We start from the raw sequence: 14,783 nt of genomic DNA on the forward strand, positions 1-14,783 counted from the left end.
CCCAGATAAAGGGGATGTTACTGGAGTTATGAAAGCAGAGTGACATAAGGCTGTTTCTACCTCCCATGGCGGGAGTTAACATGCCCTTGAAGGCACCATCACCTAATTCCCAGGCGGGAACAGAGTCCCCACTGTGCTCCCTTCTGCGCTCCACACAGGAAGGAGCTGGAGGGCTTGCAAGGAAGGAAACAGATATGGAAATTGGGCAACAACAGCTTTCATGACATAAGGTCACGCACTGGGTACAGATTTGGGTTTTACTTGAAAGTAGCAGTGAAGTCACTGGTGACAGCAGAGACCTCAGCAAGGGGAGTCACAAGCACCACAGTACCCCCACCTGAGCTGTCCTCACACACCAGCTTGAAACTCAGCCCTGGAAATCTTAATCCAATGACTGCACTTCAAAACAGACTTGACATGGCAATATGGAATGAATCCTAAACTGACGGGATACTCCAAATTAGCACCTTTGTTTGGTACCTCAGGCACAGGAATCTCTATAGTCAGATCCATCGACATGCTTTACTTTTTGGTGCATAATACACTGTTCAGGCTTGAAATAAAAATTAACAGTGTAAGGTTTTGCACAGGGGCTGCTATTTTTTTTTTTTTTAAAGGACAACTACTTTTTCTCATGCATAAACTTTCCCATGCCACATTTATGCCATCACTACGGATGTCCGTAAAGGAAAGGGATTGACATCCTCTGGGCTTCAGTTACAATTATTAGAACTGTGAAATTATTTTTTCTAATCCACAGGTTCAGATAAGCTCCTTGCATGATTTCATTGAATACTGATTCCAGATCAAACCACAACTTCTTTTATTGTTACCTAATCAGGTAAAATACATAAAAAATTAAAAAAAAAACGAACAACAAAAAAAAACACAAAACAAACAAACAAAAGCAAACAAACACACAAAAACCCCCAAAAAACACAAAAAAACCAAACAACAAAAAATCCAAAACAAAACAAAAAACGAACAACAAAAACACACACACAAAAAACCAAAAAACAAACAAACAAAAACACACACACACACCAAAAAAAAAAAAAAAAAAACCAAACAAAAAACCCCCACATCTTAACACACAAATCAACCAAACATCAAAACCATGCATTGGAGAATTTCACTCTTTCACCTATTCACAAAGTGTAAGAAACACATAAATAATCAAGGACCTTCCCACCGTGGTGTGAGAGCCATTTAAGGACATAAATTCAAGAGTATCTATACACTATAGAAGCTGCTATTGGACCAGTCACATGTGGTGGGTAGAAAAGTTATCTGTTATTTGGAATCACTTTTACAACCAGCACACTAAGGCAACAGACTTAGGAAAATATGAATGCAATGCAAGACTAAACCAAACAAAATGCCTCACACAATTCACAGCTAAGACTGTGCCAACACTTTACCAGGTGAACGAAATTAGCAACCTGACAATTAGCAAAAGGAATAAAACCCCATAAAAAGCAAGCAGAAAGGAATTTTCAAGTTCATAAATACAAATTCTTGGCTTCATATACTTGCTGCTGTTACCAATGCAATATGTTTGCCCATTTCTATACAGCATGTGAAACTCCATTTAATATGAAAACAAATCACTGAAAGTCTTGGCAGATTAGTAAACGTCAGATCAAATTAGACCTTCTCCTACACTATGCAGGGGCTGTACAAATTTATCAGAGTCTCACAGATTCTTTGCTCTCTTGACATGAATAGGTCAGAACAGCCCGGAGACAAAAGGCTGTGAGATCAGGAGACTGAAAAAGCACAGTTTTGGAGGGCCCCTTATTATCAGGCTTTGTTTTACCATTTACCATTAAACTCATTCACAGAGAATTAGCTCTGGAGACAGATAATGCCCCAGGAGATAGGAAACAGCAAGAGAAAAAGCAGTCTCTTTTCTCCAAGCTCTCCCTAAAAGTCAGGAGCCAGGCAGCCCACCTTCCAGGCTTGAAACCTCTGCTGTGGCATGCAAACGTCACAGGGAGGTTTCAGATCACTCACAGAAACTAGAGTCGAACTAAGTGTTATACAATAGAGACACATCCCTCAGGCTTTGCTGTCTGAAGATTCTACAGAGAGAAGGTAAAGGCTCTGGGCTCCTGCAGTTTTACTTCAAGGGAAAAAGGGAGAAAGAAAGAAAAATAAGAAAGCAAGGACCTGCTTTGCAAAGGACATAATTAGGATGAGCGAACAAGGAAACACAAAGTTTTCCCCAAACTGTCCTGGCTTTCCCATCATCAGACAAGCACAGGGAGGAACTCAGGAGAGCTGCCAGTGATGCTAAAGCAGGGAATGGCATAGCACCCCGACCACAGCCCAGGGATCCTCAAATGGAAACCAGTCCATACCCATCTCAGGTTCCTTTGTCACCTACAGACCAGAGCAAAAAATGCAGCTGAAAAGTGTGCAGGACACACCAGCAAACCACAGCAGTCACTATCTCTAGGCTGGGGTAAAGTCCTTCAGATTCAGCAGCCCAGCTGGCAGCAAGCTTTGGACATGAAAATACATCAGCTCCTTCTGCCCGATGAAGAAAAACAACTTTTCTGCCACATTCCTGCTCTGGGCAAGGGGCAGGCATGCCAGCAACACTAAAACCACCCAGCACCCTCTTCCTAGCACCCTCACACCATGCTTAAACTGCCACAGCTCAAGCATCTCCGGAAAATCTCAAGCATCTGTCAGTGTTCCAGAAGGATTTACAGCTCTTGCTCACCTCAAGACAGCTGCTGGGCGCATCTCCTCCTCTCCCTAGAGCAGGATCCTTTCACCAACTTTGCCTCTGATGCCTCAGAGCCTTAGAGGACACTACCCCAACAAGCTCCTCTCACAAACTCTTTTCCATGTATTTAGGAGAGCTTCCCTGAGGCTCAGTCAGGGCTATAAATGCAGACCTTTCCCATCAGTCACCTGGAAATCATTTGCACTGCCCAACAAGATGATTGGGGGTGGGGGACTCTGACATTGATCACCAGCCCTTCAAAGCAAAGAACAAAATCTGCCCAACCACCAGGGCCCCCTGACGATCCCCATCACGTGCAGGTGCAAGGGAGAACAAGTTAAGGCTGAGTTCAGTAAGCTATTTGAGCCCATGCTTAGGCCTGTGAACCACAGGTTTTCCCAATTTCATGAGCCCTACTCAATGCCCATGGACAGGCTGGTACATACCTCTGCTCCAGCACCAAGCCACAAGCAACAGGAGGTTTTGTATTTAGGAATTCACTGAAGGCACGTGCAGAGAGATCCTTGCTGGAGCTGTCTGTGCTACGAGAGCCCTTCAGATACGGACTTCCTCTATTTAAATCACATTGTATCAGAAGTTAATGACTCCCAATTACATTAAGTGTTTTTTAAACTCACAGTACAACTAGTTCCAAAAAACAAGGAAGTGTCCACCAACTTGATTTCTCATTAAGAAAATACAATTATAAACAAGAAACTAGTTACTTACTACAGATACCAGAGCACACACTGTTTACAAAAACAATTGTTGTGTTTCTGTAGGGCAGGATCATCTTGTGCTTTTTATTTAAGGAACACAATGGTAAAGAATACAGAACCATTACTGCACGGAAAGCAACTGTGCTTGGAGGGTTACTTTGCCTTTTCAAAGGGAAATCAGGAGCACAATAATGTTTTATTGTTATTCTTTCAAAATACACAAGTGAACAATATATTGCCTGAAAACAATTTCTTGTAAACAACTTTAATAGTAAAAGCAAACAATACTTCAAGTAATAAAAGGAATTTATATCCTGAAAGATCAATTATTATTTTGGCTTTTTGATACAAAACAGAACAAACTATTTATTAGAGCTCAAATCATTTAGGAACTATAACCACAATGATCTATAAGTAAAGGTCATGGCAAGAAACCAGAACTGTAACATAAATATTTAGGATTTCAATGCAGCAAAGAACACACACAACTTCTTAGCTACACAGGGGGAGTGTTAGAGCACCGCCCTTTCTGGCAGCCACCTAACAACAGCCAGGGCAAGAATTTTACTATTTCACAGAAACAAGAAATTGAAAAGGATTGATTTTTTGGATTTTTTTTTTTAAAGAAAAAAAAAAAAAAAAAAAAAAAAAAAAAAAAAAAAAAAAAAAAAAAAAAAAAAAAAAAAAAAAAAAAAAAAGCTTTTCTTGATAAAACTTGCAGCTTGTAAACATAATTTCTAAAAACATAAGCTGGAGCCAAAGCTGACAATGGCACTGGGCATGCAGAGAAGCACTGCAAGGTGGGCTGATTGATGGGCAGCCCTGCCCTGCCAGCCCAGAGCAGGAACTTTCATCAGAGACAAACCCAATCCCCCCAAGCTCTCAAGATGGCTCCGAAGGATGGGGAGAGGGAGTGAACAAAGAGCTGCGGCAGCCGCTTGGGGGATGCACCTTCGGAAACTCCTTCCAGACTCACTTCTACTCAAGCCTCTTGCCTGTGTCCTAGGGAGAAGAGACAAACCCTGCCCTGGGATTCAGTTATGCCATGCAAGCTGGCGCTCAGCACTCCTTACCTGCCACCTGCTCTTGCTCCCTCCCTGTTTTGGGATCCCCAGGCAGAGACAGAGGAGCTGCCGGCACAGGGTGCGACCGCAGGCGCTCCTCTGCTTCATACCTGGGCGTGGGACACTGAGCATGCTCCTGCTTCCTCCCAGGCCAGGTTTCAGGGGGGAAAAAACCCAGCTTCCTTGAAAGTAGATTAGAGATGTCCCAGCAGTGGATAAGCTCTATCCTGGATCTGTTTCAAAGCATTTCCACTCAAAAGCGGATAAAGCAGTGAGCAAAGCACACGCAGCCATAGCTTGATTTAGCAAATGACTCTGAATCAACCCACATGAAAAAAAAAGTCTTTTAAAACAAAATACAAGAGATCTGGGTCCCATTTTGGGACAAAACACACCTGCATGTTTGGTTGTGCCTCAGTTTCACATATATAGGGAGCAGCTGTGAGGGCCTGGTTTATTCATTCTTTTACTTGCCTTCCCTGTAGCCCATTTGGACAATGTACAGCATTTTACAAGGCATTTTTACAATACCTAGGACAACAGGACCTTGACCTCTATTATAGCTGCTAAATAGTATCACGTTGCTTGCATCACTGTAAACCCAGGACTTAAGCAAATAAAGAACAGTTCCCAAGTGACTGTCAAAAAAAGTCTCCTCTAGTATCCAAACAGTGCCAGCAACATAACCAAAGGTGCTGGAGCAGAGATCTGAAATCTTATAGATCGGAAAGGGAAATGGGCAGAAGGATGAAAAAGGCAGGCTGCTTTCCTGCAGCTGCAAGTGCACATTTGGTTCAGGGACTACTGCTTCCCTGGAGTCGAAGGTTGCCAGGAATCTTGCATCAGAATCCAATCCAATTTCCATACAGCTTCCTTATGTCACCCTCAGTCCAGCACAAAACCCCACACTTGGCCGAACAGCTGCTGCTCCCCCAGCCGGAAGACTCACTCTGCCCATTTCCCAGCAGGATCCCCACGACACGTCCATGTCGCACCTCAGGTGAAAATCCTAAATGAGCCAACATTTTATAAATGTACTATCTATGGCAGACACTGGTGCCAATCTGGCCAGACGGCCGGGACGGGGACCAAGGCTCCCGCGAGTGCCCGTGTGGTGGCTGGCATCCCTGCTGGCCGGCTGGGGCAGAGCTGGCACGCTGATGTGCATGTCCAGCGCAGAAATATCCAACTTTAACATATTTGCCTTGTAAATTATGCCATTTCCCCAGGTTTTCCCAATCTGCAAATATGCCCTTTCAATTGAGCTGGCTCTTGGCAGGAGTAGAAGCAGCTCGGTCACACTGAAAGTAGACAACTGCAGTCCAGTGTTACCAGTGCCCCAGCCCCACTGGGGACCCAGGCAGAGGCTGTCAGCATGAGCACAGGTAACACAGGGTGTGATCCTGCCCTCTTCCTCCTTCAGGTCTCTCCTGGTGCTCACAGGAGCTGTGGTATCAGGCTGGTTCACTTTACTTGGAAATTTAGCACAGGTTAAACTACCTGAAAAGGCAACAGGAGGTTGGCCTGGAGGACGGAGAGGTGGAGGTGACGGTTAGCCCTGAGCAGGAGTCGCAAACCTTTCCCAGGGGTCAGGATTTCTGTTACCACAGGGCACTGCTGGGCAGTGATGCTGAGGATGGAGGATCTGGTGGTACCAGGCAGCCACATGCTGCACCACCATGAAGCAGGAAGGGGTCAGTGTCTAGCTCACAAAAAACCCCACAAAATTCAAAGACAATCAGGTGAAATTTCAGGGTCTTTCCTAGCAAAGGCCTGGCAAAGTAGCCCAAGAGGCCATGCCAGTCTCCACCAGAATGGCTTTGTTATCCTATTGCACAAGAACTTGCTTTCAGGACCACAGCACAGTTCAAGACACCCAATGGGACTGTCATGTGTCACCTGAGACAGGAAAATGAGGAACCTCCAAGCAACCTAAACAACAAAGGTGTACAGTGCATCTCCAGGTACCAGCACTTACAACCTCGAGACATCAACAGCTTGCCAAGAGCAAAATCCATGTTTCCCCAAAGAAGCTATTTGCACTTCTCCAGGAATTTGCCTTTAAAAGTCAAACAGTGCAGTGAATAAAGTTTTATCAAGTGCAGCAGAAAATAAACTTCAAAATATAATCATATGCACTTGTACTAGGAGGTTTCAAACAGCCAGGCTGTTCAGCAAAGCAGAGTGCTGCAACCTCCCTGGTCCCAGTACGCTCAGCTCTGAGCAAATACAGCACTGAACTTCTCCTTAACGACTTCAATGCTGCCAACACTGATGATTTTCACACATATCTGATGGTTTTCTTAAAAAAACTCAGCTCCTGGAGTCATGAGATAAAGTAGAAACATGCAGTTTTATTAAGTAAAAGGCTTTAGATCATCATTTTTGCCCAGGGAACAAGAGAAACAAACCTTTACATTACAAAACTGGGAAAGTCCCGAGCACAGGACCCTTCCACAGTTACCACTGCTTTAAATCTTAGCTGGGAGCAGGCACTAAATAAACTAAATGCTTTGTTGTTTGCTTGGCTTTTTATTTTTTTCCCCCCAGAAATTTACACCGTGAGTAATTCTGAGCAGTGAATAAATTCAAGGAAATTATGTGCTCTCTACCACTACTTCAACATTATGAAACCGGGTGACACGCACAGAATGAATTCCCAATTATACCTTTAGTTCTTCCTGTCACTACAGAGGGCTCTGCCTTTAAAATAATAAATTAAAAAATTAAACACGACCCAGAGAGCTGCAAATGCACAGACAAAAGGCTCCGCATTCCACGGTAAGATCTTCTCCTCCACCTATGCCCTAATTTTTGAGGTGAAACTCCCTCCGAAAGCTAACACAGCATTGCCTGGTGGTGCCTGCCAGCTCTGAGCCACTCCAGGAACAGAAGCTCTTCCAAAATTAAGGAACCCCAGGGGCCGTTCCCATGGTCTCCTGTCCCTAGCCAGGATAGCTCTGGTGCAGGGAGGGGGAAAGGTGGCATGGCAGTGCTGCCAGGAGGGAGTCCCAGTGCAGGTGAGCCCCAGGCCAGCTCACACCACACTGGTGCTGAGCCTCTGTGTTTGTAAGAGGTTTTTGTGGAAGCCAGAGGCCAGTTCTGCCTGAGCAAAGCCACCATTGCTCCCATGGGAGCAGCCCCAAGGCTGCCCCAAGCTGTGCTGGACTCAGCCACTGGCTGACACCCATTTGCTGTTTTCCCACCATTTATTGGGCTGTCATGTGGGAGCAAAACCCTTCCCACAGCTCAGGCTGAACTTGTTATCCTCCTGTACTGCTTGACCTGGGACTTTTGAGGTCCAGGGAAGCAAAGTCAACAGCAGCTCTTCTCTCCTGTGTGGCTCATTCACTTGGTGGCTGCGGGCAGGAAAGGACCGAAGCTCCTCCATCATCTCATGATCCACATCCGAACTGCCTCCAACGCTGCAGGAGAGTCTGGGAGAGGCGGCTGGGAAACCTCCTCCTCCTCCCGGCGACAGGAGCGCCCAGCCGCCCGCTGCCCACGTGTGCCGCTCCTCCAGCGACAGCCGGATTCTTCCCACAGCAGAAGGTGGCTCCGAGCGCTCCGTGTCCTCGCATCCTCCGAGCGCTCCGTGTCCTTGCGTCAACTCTTCACCCTCTCTCATTAAGATGTTCCTCCCCGCTGCCCCCTCCTCGCCGTTAACCTCCGCAAGCACTAATGGGCTCCTTGGCAAATCCGGTGCACATCCCGTAGAGCTCGGCGGCCTCGAGACGCTCATCTTTTCATACACACGCAGAAAAGCAAGTTTTATTCTAAATAGAAGTGGCAGCTTCTAATTTAAGACCATATCGTTTGACTGCCAGGCACAACAAAAGCCACCTATTGCCCACGTAGGCAGTCAGTCTGCTCTAATGCCGACCCCACGTGCAATTGCAAATAAAGGCGACTGATTCTGCACTCAGAGCTCCCTTTGCTCCTAACCCCTTTTGTGGGGTTCACTCCCCAGCAGCCCTGATGTATTTTTTTATGGATGAAATTCCACTCACTCCTTTAATGCCATCAACCAGTCGCCAAGAGCAAGAATTGCATTAAATTATTTCGTCCACAGCCAGAGTGCCTGTGGGGGCAGGGGTGAGGGAGCAGGCGGAGGGGAGGCAGCTGGGGATCACAATCCCACATGATCCCAGACACATACAGGGCTTCTCAGCTGCTTTTTAAAAATGCTTGCAGTCTTCTCTACATATGCATACATGTATTTGCATATGCATACACATATGCAGGTTTAAATCACGCACATTGCCACTGAAGTGAATATCAAGTGTCTTGTGTGTGTGTCACCAGCAGCCCAAGGAAAGCTGCAAAAGCCCCCCACACATGGTCACAACTGCTTCCCAGGCAGGATTGGGACCTGCTGCATCCCACATGGCTCCAGTTCCTTGCTGAAATGAAGGAAATCAAAGCTTCCCAATTCCAGGCACTGCATCCCAGACTGAAGTGGGCACAACTTCGCTCCACTAGGAAACATCCCCGCCGCGCAGATCCCAAGTACGACGCACACAGCTTGATCCGCTTTATTTTTCAACCTGCTGAATTGCTAGAATATGTTTAGCTGTTATACACAGACCCCAGATCCATAATCCCACCCTCAACAGCTGTTACATTTGCCGTGGTATTTACAGCAGATGTTACGGCTCCGTAAAAAGGTAAAACAATGGAGACTTCCAAAACTGGGGCTAAGGGGGCACAGCAGAGCCCAAGTCCTGTACTCACCTGCAGCCAGGCTCACAGAACCAGCCATGGATGCACCAATATGTGATGTAAAGAGCCACATCAGAGCCTACAGCAGCTTAAGGAAGTTTCAAGTGTTACCATCGTGGCATTAAAAAGCTGTCAGCTTCCTGCGACACAAGCAGCAGAGGCTGGAATTCAGTGTTTAAAGGATGATTAAATGTAAGTGACTTAAATTATACATTCCAGTTTCTGGAGCTGACACCATTTAAAACACACCATCTATTCCCCATTTCCTCTGACACTGATTACTACCCACTAAAAGATGAGCATTTTCTTGCAGGCTCTCAAGTACCAAACTAGGGATTTATGAATTGGAGATAATTAAACAGTTTTGCATTACAAATAGAGTAAAACATTTACGTTCCATGGGCCACCTGAGAACACTCAAAGAGTCAAAATGGACATTTTATACCTGAAAACCTGCCTGCTTGCCTGCTCTCTATCAAGGCTGCTAATTGAGGCACAAGAAGCTTGGAGCTATTTTATAGTGGATTCACAGTCAAACATTTGCTGAGCTTCTGGACAACCTGAGACAGGCTCAGGACCCATCGTTAATTCTCCCACATGGAGCTCTGTAAGCTGAGGCTCCATTAAGCTGACACAAATAAATTGCCTGTTTCTCCTTGACAAGTATACAGAGAGACTCGCAAGCCGTTACCTTTCAGATTTCAAAGACAAGGAGCCGTAGGATTTCCTTGGTTGGTAACAAAATGCACCAGGAGCAGGAAGAAGCACAAGGCCATGAGAACTGGGAGAGCCTCTTCCCCATCCACCCAGAGCACCCACAGCCCCTCTCTGAGGTCAGTTTGGTCAGCCCCTATCAGTCCAAACTTATGATCTTGTGCAGGATGCCAGACTCTCCACCCCAGTGACAATTCATATGAAGGGATTAACACATGCCAGTATGACAGCAGGTCCTGGAATTGCACATGGGCATCTCAGTAACTTCAAAGAAGGCCTTTTTAACGTGATTTTTCCTCCTTGCCTGAAATTTTCAAGCCAGAAAAAGCAGTATCGATCTCACTGCCTGATAGAAATGAGATAGGGACTAATTGAGCACAGAGATCTCAGGGAAGGAGTCTCCAAGGTATCTTTTGATTTGAACAAGGACCCTTGCAAAATGTCAGAAGAAAGAGAAAAACAAGGGAAAAAAAGAAAAAAAAAGAAAAGGGTCATCCTGAATCTTCCCTGTCAGCTTGCTTTTCCCTGCACTCACAGGAGTGCTGAGCATCGTAGACTTAAAATAGAAGGGGCTCCAAGACACTGGGAGGAGAACTGTGGCTGTAAGTTAAGACAGAGGAATAGGAAAGGAAATGGGAATGGCTGCAAATACAAACAGTGACTCATGAAATAGCAAACAAACAACACTGTAACAGTTTTTGCAATTGTAATTCAAACCAAAATAAACAAGAATGACAGTTCAGCACAAGGAAAGGGAGGATGACAGTGGTGGGAGGGGGGTGTGGGGACTCCACTGCCTTCACATCTGTTGCTCTCATAGCATCCCAAATGAGCAGCTCCAGAAAAAAACAGAGAGAGGAAAGGAAAGATCTATGGGAGAGCAGCAACTTCTTGTGATCTACATCCATGTTTGAAGTTTTCATGACTGCACTGAGAGCAGAATTTATATCCCAAAGCCATGGAATAGCCTACAACACTGCTACTGGTTTTGACCCCTGGCCCCTGAAAGCAACAGAAATAAAAAGTCCAACTTGGAGGGTTAATGAGTGAAATAGACCCTGTATGGTGGGTGAATGGACAGAAGGCAACAGAGTGGGGGAGAAATCACACCACTGGCACGGGGCACTGATTTAACTGCTCTGAAAATCCTCCAGTCAAGCATATTCACAATTTCTTTTGCTCTTGCTTCATTACCTCTTAGTGAGAAGCTCTTTCCCAATCTGCACCTTGAATATTTTTTTCAGGTAAACCAAGGTAATTTTCCCCAGTGGGAACTAAAAGCTGGTGATCATCCTTTTCACAGAAATCTTTTATGCATCAGAAAAGGTATTGCCTGCACTCAGGCTTATATTTCCAAATACAAGTCCTTCAGCTATTCCTCTCTGGCCTCATTTGCCGAGCTTCCCATTTGTGCAGTTCATCTCCAGACTTGCAAGCGTGACTGTTCTCCTCCTGCCTTGCACCCCTCAGTGCAGCAGGAAGCAATTACCAGCCCTGTCTTACACACAGAGCTTCTGTAATGATGACTCAGAGAGAGATTTCACTCCTTTCCTCAAACCTCTTGATGCTGTTGGCTTGTTTGAGCTGCTCATCCACAACAGCTCCCATCACCACGTACCACCCTGCCCACTGCACTTGGTCATTCAGCTCCTGCTCCCTCAGAGCCACCTCTGCACACTCCTCTTCCCTGCACCTCATCATCTTGGTGCCCCGTTGGTTTTGTTGTTCCAAGATGATCTGGATTCTGCTCCCAAGCCTCAGCAACCCTCCTCACATGCTAACGAGTTATCCAATTAAGGAGGGAAGCTGGACAGATTTTCCTATTTGTTTTTCTTTTTAAGTCAGCTTTTTTCTTTTGGATCCCATCCTCCTCTCTGCTATGTACAAAGTGCTCTGGAACTTTTTTGAAGAATCAGGGTCAGACCTATGAAGGTCTGGAGAGGGCTTTGCTGTGCTCCTCTTCCTTCTCCACCACATCCAGTGACTGCCCAGTGTTCAGAGCTTGCTCAGACCAGGTTTTCCTTGTAATTATACCTGGAATAATTTCACCAAGTCCAGCGGATGTGAGTATTGGATAATCTCTTCTCTACTGATATTTCCTTTCCTCCCCTATTTGACCAAGCCCCTCGTCTGGGTATGTCATCAGCACCACAGTTTTGTGGGGACCGAAGCAGAGGAAGCACAGAGCACATCCACCTATTGCAACCCCTTCATCTCTCCAGCCTTGTTTTCCTCCTCTATGCCTTTGCTAACACATTCCACCTTTTTTTGCAACAACTTCCCCTAATTTGGAAGCCTTCAAGTAAATAATTTTTCCACTAGAGGGCACAAAGACAATTTTTCCTAAGTAGAAACTGATGTTAGGATTAATAAAATAATTACTAACATCTCACCAAAGGCATCTCAAACTTCAATAAATGAGCATTCAATAAATTAAGATGTAGTCCCAACTCCCCAAGTACTACACCATCACCACCAAACATGTAGAGACTGAAAACCTAAAAATCCCAAAGTGACACTACTCTAACAAGGTTTCCTCTACAACACTGAGCACTTTATCCTGCAATTTCTCTGCTTCCCACAATTTCTCATTAGACACAGACCATGATACTAACCCAGCAATGGAGACAGAAAATCCATCCTAGTATTTTCTAAGATGAACTTACCCAAATTTAGCTTCAAGTCAATGAACTTGTTTAGGTTTTTGTTTCCTAAATCAAAAGAAGTTTTATACTAGCAAAGATCTTCTGTTTGCAGATACTTTTAGGTCATGGTAAGTCACCTCCTGACCTGTCTTGGGTAAACTAAAGAGATTTTTTTGCCTTTAAGGCTCTTCTATTCAAGCAAGCTCTTCCAGTTCTTAACCTTCTCTTGTAAATTTGCTACAGGTTGCATCTGTAACAATGACACACAAGGAACGGTGCCTGTCCATAAAAGCATATAAACTCAATAGGAAAGCAACCAAGTCCAACATTTGGTTACACAAACCCCACGAGTGGGACCACAGCGATAATTTCAGAGCGTTGCACGTGCTGAGAGCGCTGCTGCCCTCAGGGTTCATCAGCCTCCCCAGCCCCACCAACAGCTGCAGGCACAGCCCTACCTTGCCGAGTCCTGTACTCCTGGCAGCCCGCTCTGCCAGGGCTGAGGCTGAGGCGATGTGCCAGCGCCCGGCAGCCCACCCGTGTGCGGGTGCCCACGCCCACGCTCCCCTCCATCCCCTCGACGCGCTCTCACTGCTCCAGCCCGAGGGCAGCCAGGTTTGCCTTCTGCCTGACACCAGCGCCTGTGGATTCCCGCTGACTGGAACGTCTGGCTTGGACGGAGTCAGCCCCGAGACTTTTGCTAATGGAAGAAGAGAGACAATAGCGACACGCAGGTGCTTCCTCCCATTTAAAGTGTTTACTTGTGCGGCTCAACGCGGTGACGCTCTTGTGAATTAGATCTGCATGTTGGTTTGCAGAGTTCAAAAGGTAGCACGTAACAAAAGGAACCCCAAAATACTGCTTATTAAATTAGAGTATTTTTTTTTCTTCCCTTTTAAAGTCTGCTTCCTCTGCCAATGCCAAGTAAGAGGGTTTTTCCAACCATACAATAACAGCAGTTTCAAATGGGAAATGATACATACTGTATCAAAACAAAACACCAATTCTAGCACAAAAGCAAGGATTTTATCAGTGTATCTCCACTGCCTATGCAGCAGGCTCCTGAGGCATGGAAAGGAGAACTCCATCAGCCGGTAGTGAAGGCTTGAGACCAGTGCACGTGCTCTGAGAAAAATCAAGAAGATCAAGAGAGAAAGGAGGGCATAGCTAAGCCACAACACAGAACTAAGGAAAGCATCAATCCAAAAGAGGAACAAAGGCATATCTGTTTTATGAGAAAAAGCAAGCAATTCAACTGTATTCCACAGTAAATCGTTTGGCTTAGGACTGAAACAGGGAAGGAAAAAAAAATAGGGAGCATCTGATTCTAATTTTGTTGTTCTAAGCTTACTTTACATGAATCAAGATGTTTACTAGAGGTACCAGGCACTCAAATCCATGCTTGGATCTTGTACATAGGAAGTATCAGATGTGCTGAATGTCTTACAGTTCCTTCCACAGTCAGACAAGGCCCAAAGGGACTCAGCACTTAACAGTAAAATAATAATAAAAACAATAACAACAATAAAAAGTGAAGACACTTGAGTGTTTTTGTCTGAGAGTCATATTATTTTGTCCTCTCCTTATGACTGCAGCTATTTTAGATGTGCTTCCACACTGACTTTCCTTCTTGGTGGGAACAGACTGAGTGGGATTTGCACTTTGCTACTGTCTTCTGAGATCTGGTGGGATGATTGCTCAGAGAACGTCAGATCCAGACTCCTTCCATTCTCTATCATCAGTGAAGCTAGAAATGGCAATTCAAATCCCTCTCTCTGCTGCTCCATCACAGGCATCTGCTAGAAGGCAAATGGCAAGTGCTGCTTTCATCGATGCCAGTGGCAGAATAAATGCAATGCCTTAAAATTAGCAGGCAAGCAATTTTACAGTTGCTTTTGTGCAGCTCAGCAACCCTGTGTCCAGCTTATCAGACTTCTCCTTGAAGTAACATAAAGAGCATGGGCAGATGTGTGCTAAGAACAGCTGCAGCAACACATGAACCCAGCTGTTGACTAACAGTTTGGACCAAACCCGTTCTACCTGTGCTGAAACAGCCTGTCAGCATTCCCACCCCCCCACACACGATCCTCATTTGAAACAGCAGTGGCAAACAGCAAGGGGGCTTCATAACCTCAAACCACCTTGTCTGCTGTGCAGGCAAACCTCTGCCAAGCAAAGGCTA

The 14,783-nt window shown here is 45.5% G+C and overlaps 1 protein-coding gene across 1 annotated transcript in view; it reads right to left on the bottom strand.

Moving 5' to 3' along the window:
- MAGI1 (membrane associated guanylate kinase, WW and PDZ domain containing 1) overlaps positions 1–13,090 on the bottom strand; it is a 285,249-nt gene extending 272,159 nt beyond the window's left edge. Inside the window, exon 1 of the mRNA XM_027892425.1 lies at positions 13,060–13,090. The gene's annotated coding sequence lies outside the window, so the exon portion shown is untranslated. The remainder of the gene's footprint in view (positions 1–13,059) is intronic.
- Between the last annotated feature and the right edge of the window lie 1,693 nt (positions 13,091–14,783).

The sequence above is a fragment of the Empidonax traillii genome, unplaced genomic scaffold, assembly GCF_003031625.1.
Source record: "Empidonax traillii isolate 1590-97213 ecotype Southwest subspecies unplaced genomic scaffold, ASM303162v1 scaffold351:size1117198, whole genome shotgun sequence".
Taxonomy (NCBI): domain Eukaryota; kingdom Metazoa; phylum Chordata; class Aves; order Passeriformes; family Tyrannidae; genus Empidonax; species Empidonax traillii.